General features: G+C 36.8%; 1 pseudogene; it reads right to left on the bottom strand.

Moving 5' to 3' along the window:
• Nucleotides 1-15,441: 15,441 nt before the first annotated feature.
• On the bottom strand, nucleotides 15,442-17,258 carry LOC144288256 (L-lactate dehydrogenase A chain pseudogene; annotated as a pseudogene).
• Between the last annotated feature and the right edge of the window lie 2,903 nt (nucleotides 17,259-20,161).

Raw genomic sequence — 20,161 nt, 5'->3', positions numbered from 1 at the left:
TAGAGAGGTGTAAGAGGGATTTCATATCATTCCAACTTTCCATTTAGCATAATTTCTTTGTGTTTTGGTGATAGTTTCAGGACCTTAGTTGAGTCAGAAGTTTTAAAACTGATATCTGGAAACTTATAATTTGCACACATTCTCCAAATCCTGAGATCCTCAGTCTAACTTAGATTGAAATAGGCTCAGAATCATTTGAAGGTTCTAGGCTTTCCTAAGGACAGAAATGACTTCCGAGCTCTAAAGTGTCGGGAAAACACATGGTGATTCTGAATTTTCAATGCCTTAGGAATGAATCAGGTGAGATCTGAATTCTGAATAATCAGAATTTCAGCTTACGACAGAATTGGGCCGAATTCCTAGCATTTCCTTATAGGGTATGGATGTTTGGTTATAGGACGTGACACAGAAAAATCTCTTTATGTAGGTCCAATATGTATTACCTAATAGTTGCTAAGAGACCTCTGTACTAAACTAGTACCCGTAAAGTGGCTTCTACCCAAGGACTCAAGGGAAAGGAATCAACTGTGGGCTTAGTGTACCTACACTGTGTAGATGCAAAGTAGATTAACTCTCCTCTGAAACTCTCTGGCCTTGGCATCTTATTTTTGTCTCGCCAATATGTTATAAAGCTGAAATTCTTTTCAATGTATTATTCCAAGTTCCAAATGAACCTCTTATTAGGTGAAATAAAAGTACTAAAGGATTTTAAAATAATAAATCTCTCTTGGAACTAAAAAAGACAGTAGAGAGAGAAAGAAAAAGGTGGTAAATAGTAGACATATTTAATGTGAGGATTCTGTTTACAAGAAGTGAAAAAAAAGTCATACTTGGTATAGAATAGGAAACAGAAAACAAAACCAATAATATATAATATGTTATAGAATAGGAAACAGAAAACAAAACCAGTAATATATATTTCATGTACTAAAACTCAAATATCAGGAATAAATTATTTTTGAACTCAATTTTAAAAGAATTAAATGAACTAAAAGGTGAAATCATTCTATCATGTGCCATAAAAACTTAGGCCCCTGCAATTCTTGAAAAGGTGATCACTGATAAAAATTCGATAGTCTTTCATACCTAGTCTCTCTTCTTATGTGCACACACACACACACACACACACACACAGGTTTTCACCTGAAGTGTGCACATATCTGAGTGCTCTCTTTAGAAAAAGAACACAAAATTATAGACACAAAATTAGGTACAGTGATAAAATTTTTTAGAATGAGAAAAGGAAATACAGCAAATTAAAAAAAAAAACCTAACAAATACCACAAGATTATAAAATCTAGGAAAAAAATGTCTCTGTTAACTACCTGACACACCTCTGTAATACTTATTCCTTTGTATTTTGGGGAGAAAAATAGGCAACTTTATCACGAAGGAGGTATAAAAGAGCACAGAACCAGAGGCAGGGCTCAATTCCATGACCTGGAGATCAGGATTGGAACTGAAACCAAGAGTTGGATCCCTAACTGACTGAGCCACCTAGGCAGTCCCTGGCATTTGAAATTTCTATCAAAAAGTCAGTCAACAAACCACAGCTGTGCCCTTCCCTAGCATGTCTTTTTTTTTATTGCAGTATAGTTAACACACAATGTTACATTAATTTCAGGTGTACAATACAGTGATTTGACAAGTTTATACCATATGCTGTGCTCACATGTGTAGCTGCCACCTGTCACCATAAAATGCTACGTCCCATCTCCCACCCCACACCCCTCTGGCAGCCACTAGTTTGGCTCTCTGTATTTATTGGTCTGTTTTGCTTTCTGTTTGTTTGCTTTGTTTTTTAGATTCCAGATATAAATGAAATCATGTAGTATTTGTCTTTCCCTGTCTGACTTACTTCACTTGGCATAATACCCTCTAGATCCACCCATTTTGTCATAAATGGCAAGTTCTCACTCTTTCTTACAGCTAAGCAATATTCTTTTTCAAAAAAAATCTGAGAGAGAGCACAAGCTGGCAGAGGGAGAGGGAGAAACAGACTACTGAGTGGGGAGCCCAACACAGGACTTGATCCCAGGACCCAGGGATCATGACCTGAGCTAAAGGCAGGTGCTTAACTGACTGAGCCACCCACATGCCCCCACAGCTGAGTAGTAGTTTTTCTTCTTTATCCATTCATCTATCAGTGGACACTTGAGTCACTTCCATATCTTGGCTATGTTAAATAATACTGCAATAAACATAGGGATACATTTTTTCTTGAAATAATGTTTTCATTTTCTTTGGGTAAATATCCAGTAGTAGAATTACTGGATCACTTGATATTTCTGCTTTTAATTTTTTGGGGGACCTCAATACTGTTTTCCACAGTGGTTGCACCAATTTACATTATGTTGCAATTTACAATGAAATTACACTACAGTTTCCAACGGTGCCTGAAGGTTCATTTCCATGTTTTTGCCAACATGTGTTATTTCATGTCCTTCTGATTCTAGCCATTCTGATATAAGATGATATCTCACGGTGGTTTTGTTTTTCATTTCCCTGATGACTAGAGGTTGAGCATCTTTTAATGTGTCTGTTAGCCATTTGTATGTCTTCTTTGGGAAAATATCTATTTAAAAATCAGATTATTTGTGTTTTTTGGTTTGTTTTTTGTTTTGCTGTTGAGTTGTCCAAGTTCTTTATATATTTCAGATATTAACCCCTTATTAGATATATAATCTGTAAATATGTACCCTATACAGTAGGTTGCCTTTTCATTTTGTTGATAGCTTCCTTTTCTATGCAAAAGCTTTTTATTTTGAAATAGTCTCAATAGTTTATTTTTGCTTTTGTTTCCCTTGCCTTAGGAGACATATCTACAAAAATGTTACTATGGCTGATATCAAAGAAAGTACTGCCTATGTTTTTTCCTATGAGTTTCATGGTTTGAGGTCTAACATTTAAGTCTTTAATGCATTTTGAATTTATTTTTGGGTATCATGTAAGAAAGTGGTCTAGTTTTCCTAGTTCGATTTATTGTATTCTTTTCTCCATTATATATTCCTGCTTCCTTATCATAGACTGATTAGCCATGTAAGCATGGATTTATCTGGAGACTATATATTCTGTTCCATTGTACTGTGTGTCTGTTTTTGTGCCGGTACCACACTGTTTTGATTACTGCAGGTTTGTAGTTTATCTTGAAATCTGGAATTGTGATACTTCCAGCTTTGTTGTTCTTTCTCAAGATTGCTTTGGCTATTTGGGACCTTCCTTTAGGGTTCCATACAAAGTTCATAATTGTTGTATTTCTGTGAAAAATGCTATTGGTACTTTGATAGAGATTGCATTGAATCTGTGGATTGTTTTCTGTAGAATGGACATTTAAATGATATTAATTCTTCCAATCCATGAGTACGGGATATTTTTCCATTTGTTTGTATCATCGTTATTTCTACATTTTATAGAACTCTTTCATGGCTTCTTCATATGGTAACAATTATTAAAACTTATTTTCTATGGAGATAATGAAAGATAATTCAGTCTTTAGGTGCAACAGAATTTTTTTTTAAATTCGAATTGATTTATGATTTTAAAGTTTATTTCAGCTTCATAAAATTTTTCATATTGTGTCTTGTGAAAATTTAGCACTGTTGTTGAATTAGGAAAAGTCCCTTTTATGTTGTTTTTTAAAAATGTACTGTAAAATTTGAAAGAATTTTCTACAAATTAGATTCTGGCTCCATAAGTTGCCAATTTTGTTTCTCCATCATTATTCACATGCTTCCAGTAGAGGTGCTATAGAATAACTCATGTCATAGGATGACTTCTGTCCCTGCACCATTGCGTCTCAACCCTGAAGGCTTTTCCTATACCAGACTACTGTCAGTAATGAGGCTATGCATGGAAGCAACTATACACTATATATATATATATATATATATATATATCACTAAACCCAAATCAAATGCATTTCTAAGGTGACTTCCAAGTAGCCAAGTCACAAAATGTCTTTATTAATTCCAGGTATAATGAAAGGAAGTAGGTCTCAGTGGAAAGAGAAAACAGTAAAATGATGTCAATATATTTCTTTAAAAAAAAACTTGTCTTATGACTGTCACCTAGATTCTTGATTTCATTCAAGTGTGTGGCTATAAAGCTTATGCCTCATTAACCCTATAGTAAGTCTTTCTGCATACAAATCACCAAAACAAGATTCTAGGAAAGATAGGTGGGTAGATAGTAATATAAAAATAGTGATGTAGATAGATAAAGATATAGTAATCTTTCACTATAAATCAATTTATACAAATTAACATAAATATTAGAAAAAGTCACTTATAATCATAATCTAGATACTAAAAATTACTATGTATGCTGCATGATGTAATATAGTAATTAGACATAATTATAAACATCAGAAAAATTTTTCATTCTTTATATTTGCAACATTAATAGATTTTTATGGCAAAAGATGCTGACAATATAGAATGAAAAAGGAAGTCAATAAAAATAAATAATTATATAACATGGATAATTATAGTTTACACAATTATATATATATATATATATTTAAATTTATATATGTAGATACACTCCTGTGATCATACTGTATATATACTGTGGTACTCTCACTTTTTCTGCTTGAAGCTTTATTATTATTTTTTTAAGATTTTATTTATTTATTGATGAGAGACACAGAGAGAAAGAGAGGCAGAGACACAGGCAGAGGGAGAAGCAGGCTCCACGCAGGGATCCCTACATGGGACTCATTCCCAGGTCTCCAAGATCATGCCCTAGGCTGACGGTGGCACTAAAACACTGAGCCACCTGGGCTGCCCTTGAAGCTTTATTATGATCCTTTACCAAAGTCACTATTTTTAAAAGAAAGAATTCTAATGCACGCATAGTGTCCAACCTCCAAGATGTGCCATGATATTTGGGCATTTAAATGGTTGTCAATACTTTTTCACAGTATTCAAAGTCCTGTTGATCATTTATTCAGTTAAAATGTGACTAAAACTACAGCAAACAAGGTATTCTTCTAGACACTGAAATTTATGTACATAGAACTTTGTACACATTTTGATTATTATTTAAGATAAATTAATAGAAATAAAATTATAGGCCCAAGGTCATGCTGACATCTTAGGTTTGATACCCCTTCAGAAATGTAATAGTTGATGTTCTCAGAATGATGTGTAAGCAATCCCCTTCTTACTTTGACAATTTTATAAAGTAAAAATATGTTGTACACTCATTATTTGTGATGGAGATAGCAGTAAGGAATAAGGATGGGGAAAGAATAGAATGACAGTTGCATAAATGAGATTTTGTAGAGGATTTTATCTGGGGTCACAGTTTGTTTGCTTAACCAAAAGTATGTGAGCACTTTTCTCAAGTTGCTTTTGTTTCTTTAATTTTTGTAGATTTTTTTTTTAAAGATTTTATTTACTTATTCATGAGAGACAGAGAGAGAAAGAGAGAGAGAGAGAGAGAGGCAGAGACACAGATAGAGAAGCAGGCTCCACGCAGGGAGCCCGTCGCGGGACTGGATCCCAGGTCCCCAGGATCACTCCCTGGGCTGAAGGCAGGCACCAAACCCCTGAGCCACCCAGGGATCCCCCTTTTATCACTTTTTTTTTAATTGAAGTATAGTTGACACACGATGTTACATTAGTTTCAGGTGTAAAACATAGTGATGCAACAATTCTGTGTGTTAGGCTGTGCTCACCCCAAGTGTGGCTACCATCTGTCACCATGCAGAGCTATTACATATCATTGACTATGTTCCATATGCTTCACCTTTCAACCCCCTGACTTACTCATCCATAACCGGAAGCGTGTATCTCCCGCTCCCTTTCATTCCTTTTCCCCATACCCCTACCTCCACAGTTATATCCTCTTCACATTATGTTTTTTCTCTGTATGAAGTATACTATTAGTAATTGTGTATAATCCTGATACTATTTAGAAGGATTTTTAAAATTCAGTTAGAAAACTTTCTTCCTTGTCTGTTGCTCTGAGGTGTTGCTAGGTTGGTTCAATAATCAGAAATAGAAACCCTTCCAAATGAGATTTAAAAAAAAAAATGAAAGTAACTTGCTGCTTAAAAACACAAAAGCAAATTTGTCATTAAGCCAAATTGGATTAGAAGACTACACCTTCTTCCCTCATTTTTTTTCTCTCAGTGTTAGGAGAGAACTGTAAGAAGCGACACAGAGAACAAAGGTTACATGAAAGCCTCTCCTTTAGGGAAGGCTTGAAAGAAAACTTCTTGACATATTTCTCTCTCCTTCCCGTATTTTGAGTTACTTCAGGGCTCTGAACTGGGACCAAGGCCTAGGGATTCAATCGCAGCTATGATCATGTTTGTCAGAGGTCTGACTTATGTCATTCTTTTTTTTTTTTTTTAAGATTGTATTTATTTATTCAGAGAGAGAGGCAGAGGGAGAAGCAGGGTCCCTGCAGGGAGCACGACTTGGGAATTGATCCTGGGACCCCGGGGTCGGACCCCGGGGTCACACCCCGAGCCGAAGGCAGATGATCAACCACTGAGCCACCCAGGCATCCCCTGACTTATGTCACCCTCTTCAAAGAATTAGTGTGTGAATTTATTCATCCATAGTATTGCTTTAAAAAATCTTTTTGTACATTAAGCTTATGCCTTTATTTTACTTCTTGTTTTGAGTGAAACGCTTAATAAGTTTCCTCTATACATTTTCTTTTAAATATTACAAAAAGTTATAAAAATTTTTCTCCAAGCACACACTGGTTGCATTTATTAACTTTTGTGTATGCTGTTTTATTTCATGTATATTCTAAATTGTTTGTATTTGTATATTCACCTCTAAGTTCGGGGATTTTTTTTCTTTTTATTTTCTTTTTTTTTTTTAGGGTTTGATTTTTAGGCTCCCAGATGTGCAACTCTGATAATTGCAAACTTTATTAAATTCTTATCAGAGAATTTGATTATCATAATTTCTGTTTTGAGAACTTGTCAGTGTTTTCCTTGTAACCTGCCGTGTAACTTTTAAAAAGACTGCTTGGACATTTGAAAGTAATGTGTAGGGAATTAGCGTTTGGCCTATGAATTATATTTTAAAAAAAAGTGATAGTTTATGTATTCAGTAGTCCAGTTCTTGGCAAATAAATATTTAGACTATCACATGTGCATTAGGACGTGCCTTCTATTAACATAAAACAGCTGTGAGCCATTTACTGTTTTGAGGTCCTGACTTACATCTTTTATAAAGACAATGATCTTGGAGATTTCAATGCTAAGTTGATGGAGTAACTGCTGTGCGTACAATGCCTCTCCGTGAGGCCAGAATAGGAAGGGCACGGAAAGACCGTGGAGAAGCCTGCAAAAATATTGCTTTGCTTTTCAGAAAGGTGTTAAATTGACTCTTTAGTATATTCCAAAAGCAATAGGCCTTATGAGGAAATGAGAGGATTTAGGCGAAGCCTGCTCTTGAGGTATCTTTTGATGGAATTTTAATAGAGAATCTCAAAAAATTATTTTGTCAAAATTCTGCAGCAAGAAAGGAATTCAAACATTTTATCTCTTGCAGTTCTCTGCTCAAAGTACCTCAAGATTTTTCACTATTCGGACTATATATATATTTTTAGAAACTCTCAATTCTCTTCCCTTCCTTACATTTTTTTTTCTATTTCCCGACTATCTAAATGCCTATTCTCTCTAGACTGCCAGGGCTTCTCTACTCGTATAATATTCCTCTTCTGTGTGTTGACTGCCAACTTCTCAAAAGCCCACCAGAAAACTTGGTTAAGCGAAGTCACAGCTGTAGATGTACTACAGTAGGGGGGGATAGAACTTCCCTCAAATTTTACTAGTGAGATCTCAAAATGGGGAGATTACGAGAAGGTATTTCAAAGGACCTGGGACCTGGGATGTATCACTTTAGGATGGATCTAACAAGAAGGGGGAATTTGGGACTAGACAAGATGATGTAATATGACATAATAGCCTTGGATTAGTGGACAAAACAAAGTCACAGTCTTGAAGTTAGTCTTGATGACTAAGCTGTCTGGACAGTTCACGGTCTTAATTTCTAGAACGGTTACTGCAGCTAGGTTAATTTTTGCTCAATCTCAGTACTGTTTAACCCAGGGATGGAGAATTAGGTCACTGTATAAAATGTGCCCCCTCCCCAACTTTCTTGCTATTACAGTCATTTCCTTTTCACTCTCAAGATGTTTTCAACTCCTCTTTCTCTTCACAGCCATTTCTACCCTTTTCCCTCAGAAACATGAAAACAATTGAGGACGGAAAGAACTCTTATGAGTGAGAGGACTATATCTCCTCTCAGAAAGGAAGACCTCTGAATAGTCCCACCAATTCTAAAAATAATTCATTTTCCCTCTGACTATACTTGTTACTCTGTTAGTCTTTTCCCCACATCCTTTTCCTCCTCTCTCCCTGCTTCTCTTCATGGTTATATTCTCTACATGTTATTCTACTCAACTCCACTTCACCTGCCCAAAACACCCACAGAACAAATGAATGGAAACTGGGCAAGAGGGGAAGAGTATAACGTAGGTAGAAAATAGTCATGAATAGTAAGCACTCCTGGAAGCTTTTTAAAAGAGTTCTTTTTCGTAATGGATTCCCCTTTCCCAGTTTTCTATCTTGGTTTTTCTTGCAGATGATATATGAAAGTAATTAGGAAGACTTCCTTGTTATAGAAGGAAAAGAAAAAGCCAAAACACAAACTAATCCCTGAAAGAGCAGCATGAAGATTGTACTGAAACAGATTGCAGTATCATTGTCGTGGTGTTATTTATACATTTTCCAGGAAGCTGTAGAGGGAGAGTAGTAAGGCAGGAAGCTATTGCTTTATCCTTATTTCTTATACCCTCCTTCCCACTCCCATTTTTAAAATTTTGAAACTTTCAAAACTGTAGAAAAATTGAAAGAATGATATGATGGGCACCTATATCCCCATCACTTATACTCAACTATTTAAACATTTTTGTAGGATACCATACCATACTCTAGTAGTATGTAGCCCTAAATACTTCTGCATGTATTTCCTAAGAATAATCACATCTTACTTCATAGCCACAGTGCACCTGTCACCATTGTCATTATGTTGATAATTGGTGGGGGTCGGTATAGATATTGGGCTCATTTCTCTATTGCACATGTAAGATACTCTACTAAAGAAGGGCTTGGTTCTTTACATTTAATTTATAAATATAATGGGAATTTCAAATTTGTCACTCAAAGAGTATTTAAGAATGATCTTGTCTCTGGAAATAAGGCTTGAGAATATTTTCCTGGTGATTTTAATACTCATGTCTCATTTTGAAAAGTGAAAGCCATTTTTTACTCTCCACTCTTTTCTCTTTTTTCCCAGCTTTACTGAGGTATGATTGACAAAAGATACATATTTAATGTGTACAATATGATGATTTGATATACATAGATATTGTGAAACAATTACCGCCATCAAGCTAAAAAATTCTGCATAGCAAAGGAAACAATCAACAGAATGAAAAAGCAGCCAGTGGAATGAAAGAAAATATGTGTAATGAATTATTTTTCTAGCTGTAGTTCTCAGATGGTTCCAAGGTCACAGCATCCTGAGCAGAAACTCTCCTTTCCCCAAGACTCAGAGATCACTAATGGGATGATTATACACACAAAAAAGAAGAGGTTGAAAGACCCCTGGAGGGTGCTAATAGGAAGAAGTTGAGAAGATGACGAGGAAATTACTAAATAGGCATTGTTAGTGAAATATAGGGACACCAAGGAATGCTCACTTCCCAGGAGGCAAGTGAATGAAACATATAAGGGAGAGAATGAAAAGCAGTATCAAATTGTTGAAAGGTCAAGTAAAATGAGGGCTGCGAATTGACTGGCATATTGGAGTTTTCAGTGACCTTGACATGCAAGATTGTAGTTGAGTGGTGGGAATCAAAGCTGGAGTGGCTTTGGTTTCAAAGGGAAGAAGTAGGGAAGAAACTAGAGACTAGGTATGTGAGCAATTCTTTTGAGGAGATGTTTCATAAATGGAGAAGAGATCTAAAACAGGGACTAGACTACAAGGGAACAGGTGTCAAGGGAAAGGTCTGTTAGGTGGAAGAAACTATAGCGTATTTATATACTGATAGGAAGGATTAGGAGATAAGGAAAAAATTGATGACATAGGGGAGAGGAGTCAGTTACTGGAAGACTTTCCTTGACTAGGTTAGAGGGCTTGGATCTAGTACACGTTGGACATAAGATAATTCTTATGTACATTTTTTCAAGTACTTTGTACTGCAGTCTAGATGTATTTTCAAATTTATCTTCCCAGTCATGAATTTAATTTTCTGAAGTAGAAAAGTGCATTTTAATTACTTTATCCATAAGAACAGGAAGGAAGCAGATTACATAGATTCTTATATTCTTGTACATTCTCATTAGATTGAAAGTCATTGGTTGAGGGTGAGCATTAGGAGAGGGTGTAAAAGGTTTTGGAAAGTATGAACTCATCTTTTAGGAAGGTGAATAGATGAATTGGATAGATATAGTGGGAAAGGAATAAAGATATGCTGTGGTTTGGAGTCTGGACAGCATTTTTATCTAGGACATCTCTCCAGAAAAGAATAATGCTCTGGACAAAGAAGGCAGAAGCTGCAGCAGTGTGAGAAAATTGATGAGAATTTTGTTCTTGAAGAAAAGAGTAGGGTTGGGATGATCTGAAGGGAAAATAGGTATACTTAGTACTCCCATTTTCTTCTGTGATCTTGGATATAAGATTTGACAAGAATGAAAAGAGTGGAACTGGAAATCCATGTTGGAGAATGTCGGAGGAACCTTACTTATTCTCACGCCTTGGAAGCTGAGTTTGGAGATGCACTCTCTTGTTAGGGTCCTTAGGTTCTTTATGTGTACTTCCAGTTAGTTCAGTGATGGGTAAATCTAGAAAATTTGCATTGGGGGATTGGATCCTACCCTCTTTTTAAGCTCTTACTAGGACTAAATAAAGGCCTTGTTAATCTTGTGATTAAAAATGCATAAAAATTGTTATAACTTCAACATAAATGCGAGGTCAAACTAATGTGGAAAACAAGTTGAATCTCTTTGATCATGTACACTCTTCAAGATAGACACTATTTTTCCTGAATTTGGTATATTTCCTCCTGGTGAATCTGACACCCTTCCCATTTTGTCCTGCCCAGTGAAATTTCACATTCTATAATCTGTCCAAGTGCGTGTATATCAACATGGTTCAGAATGGTGTTTTGTGTATTTGAAGACCAATATTGAGTAATGAGCTGATTAGCTGATTATAGACTAAAAATGTATATAAGGTTATCAAATCTGTCAAATAGAAACCGGAACTTTTTAACGGTGGACATGGTAGTCTTGGCGCAAAGCAGAGCTGACCCAAAGACAATTATTTTTAAAACTATACTAACAATTTTTTTTCTATAGAAACCTCTCTTAAATACCCTACATTAATTAGGGTAGACTTGCTTGTGCTAACTGACATCACTATTTCAGTGATCTTACACAACAGAAATTTGTTTCTTACTCACTAATCCTGGGAGGAAGTTCAAGTTGGGTTTTGTTACCATTAGGGTCTTATAATCATGAACATCCCACTGGAAGAAATAGGAAAAGCCTGGAATTGTTCACAAGAGGTTTTAAATGTCAGGTATGTTACAATCACTTTTAATCATAGTCTGAGTTGGCAAGAACTCAGAAACATGGTCATAACCTAGAAAACATAAGTCAGTGATATTTAGGGGAAAAGAGGAAGATGGTGTCTGTGAACTATTTGGTCTCTGCCATACTCACGAAGGAGAGTGAGACTATGTGAAGATAAGTACCTTAGTGAGGATTTTGTTATCAAAAGCCATTTGTGAGGGAGTTTCTCAAAGTATTACTTTTTAAAAGATTTATGTATTCAAGAGAGATACACAGAGAAAGGTAGAGACACGGCAGAGGGAGAAGCAGGCTCCCTGCAAGGAGCCCGATGTGGGACTCGATCCTGAGACTCCGGAATCACATCCTGAGCCAAAGGCAGATACTCAACCACTGAGCCATTAAGGCATCCCTCTTAAGAGATTTCTAACTTTGAAAATGTTTTTAACAGAGGTTTATTCTTATGTTTTAAGGAGGAAAATGGGTAGTGTGGGAGGATGGTTTTTGCTGGAAAGTCTGTAATTTGGCTCACTTCTTTCTCTTGGATTTAGTGGGAGTGGAGAGAATTTATAAGATATCAATGAAGGAAGACCCAAACTGGCAGCATAGATGTCTCCAAATTATTGTTTTTTTTTTTTTAATTTGAGGTATAATTGTCATTTAACAATATGTTAGTTTCAGATGGGCCGCATAATTCAGTATTTATATACATTGTAAAATGGTCACTACAATAAATCTAGTTAATGTGCATTGCTGCCCAGTTAAAATTTTTTCCCTGTAATGAGAACTTTTAAGATTCTCATTTTACCCTGCCAACCCACCATCTTTCCTCTATATCTGTTAGCTAATATTTTTTTTTGTTTTTAGATTCCACTGTAAAGAGATGACACAGTTTTTCACTTAGCATGTGTAGTCAAGGTCCATTCATGTTGTCAAAAACAGGGAGATTTCTTTCTTTTCAGGGCTGAATAACAGTCCATTGGATCTATGCGGCCTATTTTCTTTACCCATTCATCTGTCAATGGACATTTAGGTTGTATCCATGTCTTGGCCACTGCAAACATTGCCGTAATGAACATGGGAGTGCTTACATCTTTTCAAATTACTGATTTCATTTTCATCCAATAAATTCCCAGAAGTGGAATTGCTAGATGATGTGGTAGTTCTATTTTTAATTTTTTGAGGAACTTTCATACTGTTTTCTATCGTGGCTGTACCAGTTTACATTTCTACCATTAGTGCACAGGGTTTCCTTTTCTCCATATCCTCATCAACACTTGTTATTTCTTGTCTTTTTGATCTTAGCCATCCTAACAGCTGTGAGGTGACATCTCATTGCGGTTTTGATTTGCATTTCCCTGATAATTAGTGATGTTGAGCATCTTTTCATGTGTCTGTTTGCCATCTGTATGTCTTCTTTGGAAAAACGTTCAGATCCCCTGCCCATTTTTTATTTATTTTTTTTAAAGATTTTGTTTTGTTTTGCTACTAAGGTATATGAATTTCTTACATATTTTAGAAATTAGCCTCTTATCATATATATGGTTTGTAAATATATTCTCTCATTCAATAAGTTGCTTTTTTATTTTGTTGATTTTTTTTCTTGCTGTGCAGAAGCTTTTTACTTTGATGTGGTCCCACTTCTTTATTTTTGCTTTCACTGCCTTTTCTTTTTGTGTCAGATCTAAAATATCATCACCAGTACTGACATCAGGAGCTTATTGCCCAAGTTTTCTTCGTTTTATAATTTTAGGTCTTATGTTCAAGTCTGTAATCTATTTTGAATTAACTTTTATGTATGGTATAAGATAGTGGTCCAGTTTACTTTTCTTGCATTTGGCTATCCAGCTTTCCCAACATCATTTTTTAAAAGATTTTATTTATTTGACAGAGAGAGAGTGAGAACAAGAGACAGAGTGAGTGAGCGAGCATGCGCACGCAGGGAGAATGGCAGAGGGAGAGGGAGAAGCAGACTCTCCACTGAGCAGGGAGCCTGATGTGGGGCTCAATCCCAGGACTCTGGGATAATGATCTGAGCCGAAGGCAGATGCTTAACTGACTGACCCACTCAGCACCCCATCAGCACCACTTCTTGAAGAGACTGTCCTTTCCTTGTTTTATATTCTTGACTCCTTTGTCATAAAGCAATTGCCTATATTTGTGTATGTTTAGTTCTGGGGTCTGTTCTGTATCTGTTGAAATGATCATATGATTTTATTCCTTATTTGGTTAATGTGGTGTATTACATTGATTTGCAAATGTTAAGCCATTTTTTCTACCCTAGTTAATCTCATGGTGTATGATCCTTTAAATGTATTGAATTCAGTTTGCTTACATACTATTGAGGACTTTTGCATCTAGGTTTATCAGGGATATTGACCTGTAGTTTTCTCTTCTTTTGACATCCTTGAATGGTTTCATTATAGGGTAATACTGGTCTTTTAGAATGAGTTTGAAAGTGTTCCTTCCTCATCTATTTTTTAGAAGAGTTTGAGAAAAACTGGCAGTAATTATCCTTTCAATGTTTAATAGAATTCACTCATGAAGGTTTCTGGTCCTGCCCTTTTGTTTGAGAGCTTTTGGTCATTGATTCAGTCTCTGTGCTAGTGATCAATGTATTTAGATTTTCTATTTATTGGGATGCTTGGGTGGCTCAATGGTTGAAGATCTGCCTTCAGTTCGGGGTGTGACCCCGGGTCCAGGGATCAAGTCCCACATCAGGGAGCCTGCTACTTCCTCTGCCTGTGTCTCTTATGAATAAATAAAATCTAAAAAAAATCTTCTATTTATTTATAATTCAGTCTTGGTAGGATGTATGTTGCTAGGAATTTATCAATTTCTTCTGGGTTGTCCGATTGTTGGCATATAATTGTTCATAATAGTCTACTATGAGTAGGTTTGCTTTTTCATTTTGCTATGTAATGCCATTCTTTGTCTCTTATTAAGTGTGTGTGAGTGAATAATGTAGGTATAGGAACCCCAGCTTTCTCTTGGTTTCAATATGCATGAAACACATTTTTCCATCCCCTGACTTTGTCATTGTGTGTCCTTAAGTTTGAAGTGAATCTCTTGTAAGCAGCCTAAAAATGGGTCTTTTAAAAAAAAGTCCAGGACCTCCTGGATGGCACAGTCAGTTGAGCAGCAGACTCTTGGTTTTTGCTCAGGTTGTGATCTCGGGATTGTGAGATTGAGCCCTGTATCAGCTGTGTTCAGTGCAGAGTCTGCTTGAGATTCTCTCTCCCTCTCTTTCTGCCTCTCCCCCAACACTCATACTCTCTCTAAAATCTTTAAAAATACGTTAAGCTGATCTTTTGATGGAGAATTTAATCCATTTACCTTTAAAGTAATTACTGGTAGGCATGTCCTTATTGCCATTTTGTTGTCTTCTGTATGTTTGTGATTCCTTTATTCCTTTCTTCTCTTGTTCCCTTCCTTGGTGATTTTCGGATTTTCTTTAGTGCTATACTTTGTTTCCTTTCTCTTTATCTTTGGTTTATCTAGCATAGGTTTTTGCTTTGTGGTTACCATGAGGCTTAGATACAACAACGTATTTTTATAATGGTCTATTTTAAGTTGATAACAAATTTAAACACATTCTAATGACCTACATTTTTACTTTTCCCTCCCCACGTTTTATGGTTTTGATGTCACATTTTACAACATTTTACATTTTTATCTTTTATATTCCTTCACTAATAATAACTATAGCTATAATATTGCCAAAATTTTAGCTTCATACTAGCTTTATAAGTGATTAATCTACCACCTGTTCTAATATTGTTCTGGATTTTAAGTTCTTTATTTATTTAAGCAATCTCTACACCAAACTTGGGGCTTGAACTTGTGACTCCAAGATCAAGAATTGCGTATTATTCCTAAAGAGCCAACCAAGCACCCCTAGATTTTACTCTATATTTACCTTTACCCGTGAGATTTGTACTTGCACATTTTTCCCTGACTAATTGGTGCCCTTTTATTTCAGCTTAAAGAAGTCCCTTTCACATTTCTTGTAAAATTGGCTTAGTCATGATGAACTCCTTTAGCTGTTCATCAATTCTACGTGACAACTTTACCAGATAGAGTATTCTTTTTTTTCCACTGTTCAAAATGTATTTAGTTTTTAGTTGGTAGGATAGATAGTTGGTTGCATTGTCTTTTTACATTATATGGCAATGTACACTATATTCTGACATACATAGTACACAAAATAAGATCCTTTAGAAGAGTTATGCACAATATATGCAATATTGAATTTATATATTGGATCCCAGGATGTGACTGAAGAAAAAAAGATGGACTAGGCATGTTGGGTGTTGGGGTGAAGGAATCAGAAGCTACAGAACACAGTAAATACACATATGGTTTGAGGAGTAACTGCAGCATATAGGACATTGGCAGTGGTGCCTGTGAGATGGTGAAACTATATTACATTAACCAATTTAGGACTACACAAGACAGGCATCATCCAGCATCAGGATATAGCTGCAGGGTTTTGTGAACCATTCCCATTTGTAATGTTAGGAAACTGATGTTTTTCTTGGGCCGTTTTAATATTACTACTTGAGTAACAGGTCAGATAATAAGAACATACACAACCTCCAACTAAAATCTTGTAGTCTAGACAGTGATGTGGTACATTAGAAAATTTTAAAACTGCAGCTCCTTTTGGATCCCCCAAAGTGTATCTGCACCCTTCTTCAAACGGGCCTCTTCCTCAGGAGTCAGAGTCACCTTCACAACATCGGAGATTCCTTTCTGTCCCAAGATGCAAGGAACAATAAGGAAGACATCATCTTTTATTCCATAGAGACGCTTAATCATGGTGGAAATTGGATGCACCCGCCTAAGATTCTTCATTGTACTTTCTGCCAAATCTGCCACAGACAGTCCAATGACCCAGGAAGTGTAGCCTTTCCATTTGATCACCTCAAAGGCACTGTCAACCACCTGTTTGTGAACCTCTTTCCACTGTTCCTTGTCTGCATCAGTGCCTAAGTCAGGGTGCAGATTCTTCAAAGAGACACCATCAACATTTACTCCACTCCATACAGGCACACTGGAGTCACCATGCTCTCTCCAAGGACACACCCATGACAGCTTAATGGGTGAACTCCCAGCCTTTCTCCCATTCAGTAATGGAACCGGGCTGAATCCAGATTGCAACCACTTCCAATAACACAGTTTTTGGGAAAGCCACTTATCTTCCAAGTCACATAGGTCAAGAGATCCACTGGATTGGAAACAAGATATTCACTGGATTGGAAACAACAAGCAACTTGAAGTTTGGGCTGTATTTGACAATATTAGGAATAATGAACTTAAAGATGTTCACGTTACACTGGACCAAATTAAGACAACTTTCTCCCTCTTGCTGATGTGCCCCAACTGTGATAATAACCTGCTTGGAGTTTGCAGTCACATTATAGTCTTTGCCAAAGACAATTTTTGGTGTTCTAAGGAAAAGGCTGCCGTTGTAGAGATCCATCATCTCTCATGACATCAACAAATCCTTCATTAAGATACTGATGACATGAGCCATGCCAACAGCACCAACCCCAACAACTGTAATCTTATTCTGGGGAATATGGTCTTCCTTAAGATTCTGAATCGGCTGATCCTTGAGAGTTACCATTTTAGACTTAAAACCAAAAGGAATCGGGAGTGCACATTGGGCAGCAGCAGCATGCAGGGTCAGGTTGGGACTTGGCAATGGTGGCTCTGACTCCCAGATAGAGTATTCTTGATTGAAGGATTTTTCTTTCAACACTTTGAAGGCCAGAGGGAGTGATATAATATAGTCAAAGTTTCTGCTAAAAAATCTGATGGCCTTAAGGAGTTCCTTGTTTGCAATAAGTTGCCTTTTCTTGCTGCCTGTAAGACTGTCTCCTGATCTTAAACTTTGGCATTTTAGTTATAATGTGTCTTAGTGAGGGTCTCTTTGGATTCATCTTCTTTGGAACTATGAGATTCCTGGATCTGGATGTCTGTTTCCCTCCATGGGTCAGGAAATTTTCAGTCACTAATTCTTCAAATAAGTTTTCTGCCCATCTTTCTCTTCTCCTCCTGGGACCCCTATAACATGAATATCAGTCCACCTGATGTTGTCCCATGAGGCCCTTAAACTAGCTTTTTTTTTTTTTAAAATCCTTTGTTTTTCCTGTTTTGGTTGGATGAGTTCCATGACCTTGGCTTTGATTTCATTAATCTTTTCTCTGCCTTATCTAGTCAGCTGTCGAATCCCTCTAGTTTGTTTTTCAGTTCAGTTACTGGATCCTTCAGCTCCGTGACTTCTATGTGGTGCTTTATTATATTTTCTCATTGTTGAATCCTCAGGGTGTTTATGCATTCTCCTGAGTTCAGTAAGCATTTCTATGATGCACTATCATTTCTTGCTGTTTTTAACTTTTAACAGGTAGATCATTTATCTCTCTTTCATTAAGGACCTTTTTATGAGGTTTTATCTTGCTATTTCATTTGGAACATATTCCTGTTTCTTCGTATTCATGACTCTGTTGGTTTCTATGCATTAGCTGCCATCTCTCCCAGTTTTGAAGAAGTGTCCTTGTATAGGAGATGAACCTTATTGTTCTACCCTTCTCTATCTCTTGGTTGTCTCTCAAGACTTGGTGATTGGCCAAGCCACCTATTTTATTTCTAGTGGTTCCCAATATTTAAAGGTTCCCCTAGACTTGCATGGTTCCTGGGGGTGGGGGTGGGTGGGGAATCTTAGCCTCTAGATTCAGGCTCTTTGGAAGCAGAAACTCTTAGGTGGCAGCTTTTAAAGTAGGCAAATGTGTACAGTTCTGTGGGACCACAAGTGTAGTCTTACTGACACAATAGCCAGACAAGGTAGAAATGTCCCCTGGGTGTCATTAATAAAAATTAGAGCAACAGACAAGCATATACATCCCTTTCTGGGAGTTGCTGGAAATCTGGAGTGAGAGAAAGTGCAAAGATAGTGTGCACCAACTTTTATCCCCGTATCCCTACCTCTTTAGGCCCCTAGGTCTATACCAGACAGTCTGCTTGCCCACTCATGCCAAAGCTCCAGGAATCAAAAAGGCCTCTTCAACAAAATAATGTGGTGTGTTTCAGTCCACTGTATTGTGGCCTGGGTGGGGTAGCCAGATAAGAACTCACTTTCAGATTGTTACCAGAGCTAGGTGCTCAAGAATGTCCCCTGGGCAGCAGCCATAAACAAAACAAGGCACCAGACAAGCATATAGGCTTCTGTCTGGGAGATACTGGCACTTTGGAAATTGTCAAAGAATATAAAGATCATTCCTGCCCTCTGAGGTCTCTGGGATGTGTATTTAATTAGAAACTTGGCCCTCACATTGCAACCATGGAGATAAACGAACAGGCCTTTTTCACAGAAAGACTGGCTCCTGGGTCTGGTGCCTCTTGCTGTGTCCAGGGAGTGGTAGCTGATGATGAACTCTTTCTCCATTGGTTAATATTAGGTGATTGTCTTATCTGGTAAATAATAAGTGCACCAATGATTAAGTCTGCCTAGAGTTGCATTTTTGAGGCGGTAACTTATAAGCTGAGTTGTTTGACAGCATCAAGTATTAACTCTGCTGGTGATGTGTTAGATGGCTAGAGAATATGAAATCAAATAAAGAGCATTTATCAGCTTCATCAGGAATCGTACAAGTAGTGAGTAAGGTAGCAAGGATGATAACCAGTTTGGTAAACTGTTAAAATATCCAATTTTTCTACACTGGCTGGTAAATAGTAGCTATTCTCACAGAACTTCTCTATTTGTTTTGTCTGCCCTCAGCAGTACCTCCAAACCCCTCTTCCGTGGTCCCCAGAATTTGCTATTTTCTAGCAACTAAAAGGCCAATGCTCTTACACACTCACTAGTTTACATCTAATCCCAGGGGATGCAGTCAAGAGACAAGTTACAAGCCTTGAAATACTAATGAGTAATCAGTAAACTGGAGTTAAAGGTCAGAGCATGAAATACATGCTGGGGAACAGAGAGAAATGGAATTGATAAGGGGCCACCAACAGATTTTAGGCAGATAATTTTGACCAACCTTAGTCTGTAAGTACTCACTGCTACTTGCAGACTGAGCTGCTACATATAGTGTTTAAGGAATTATTAGTAACAGCTGCTGTTAAAATGCCTATGGGTTTTTACTGTTACTCTCTAAATATAGACTTGCATGAAGGAATTTACCTCTTTACCTATGCAGTTACAGGATATATTATGCTAACATTACCCCGCTTTGCAGTTGGTGATTTCACTTTTACAGATGTAAACATGAAAATCACTGGGAAGGAAAATAAAACTTGGAAAAAAGTCAGTCACGTTTGACCATTTCACTCAGAACATTTCACATAGTGGCTGAATACTGATAAATCAGTTTATTCATCAGTGTGAGCAGGCAAGAGATCACTCAGAAGTTTTGATTTAAAAGGGTCAATAAAGAAGGTTTATTTATATGGAAGTATTGATAGAATTGGTTCTCCTTCCTTTAAATTCCTTGCTTAAAAAAAAAAAAGATATTCCTCATTAATGAAGGTATGGGTTAAATGATAAAT

The sequence above is a fragment of the Canis aureus genome, chromosome 18 (assembly GCF_053574225.1).
Source record: "Canis aureus isolate CA01 chromosome 18, VMU_Caureus_v.1.0, whole genome shotgun sequence".
Taxonomy (NCBI): Eukaryota; Metazoa; Chordata; class Mammalia; order Carnivora; family Canidae; genus Canis; species Canis aureus.
This window is presented reverse-complemented; position numbering and strand designations above follow the sequence as displayed.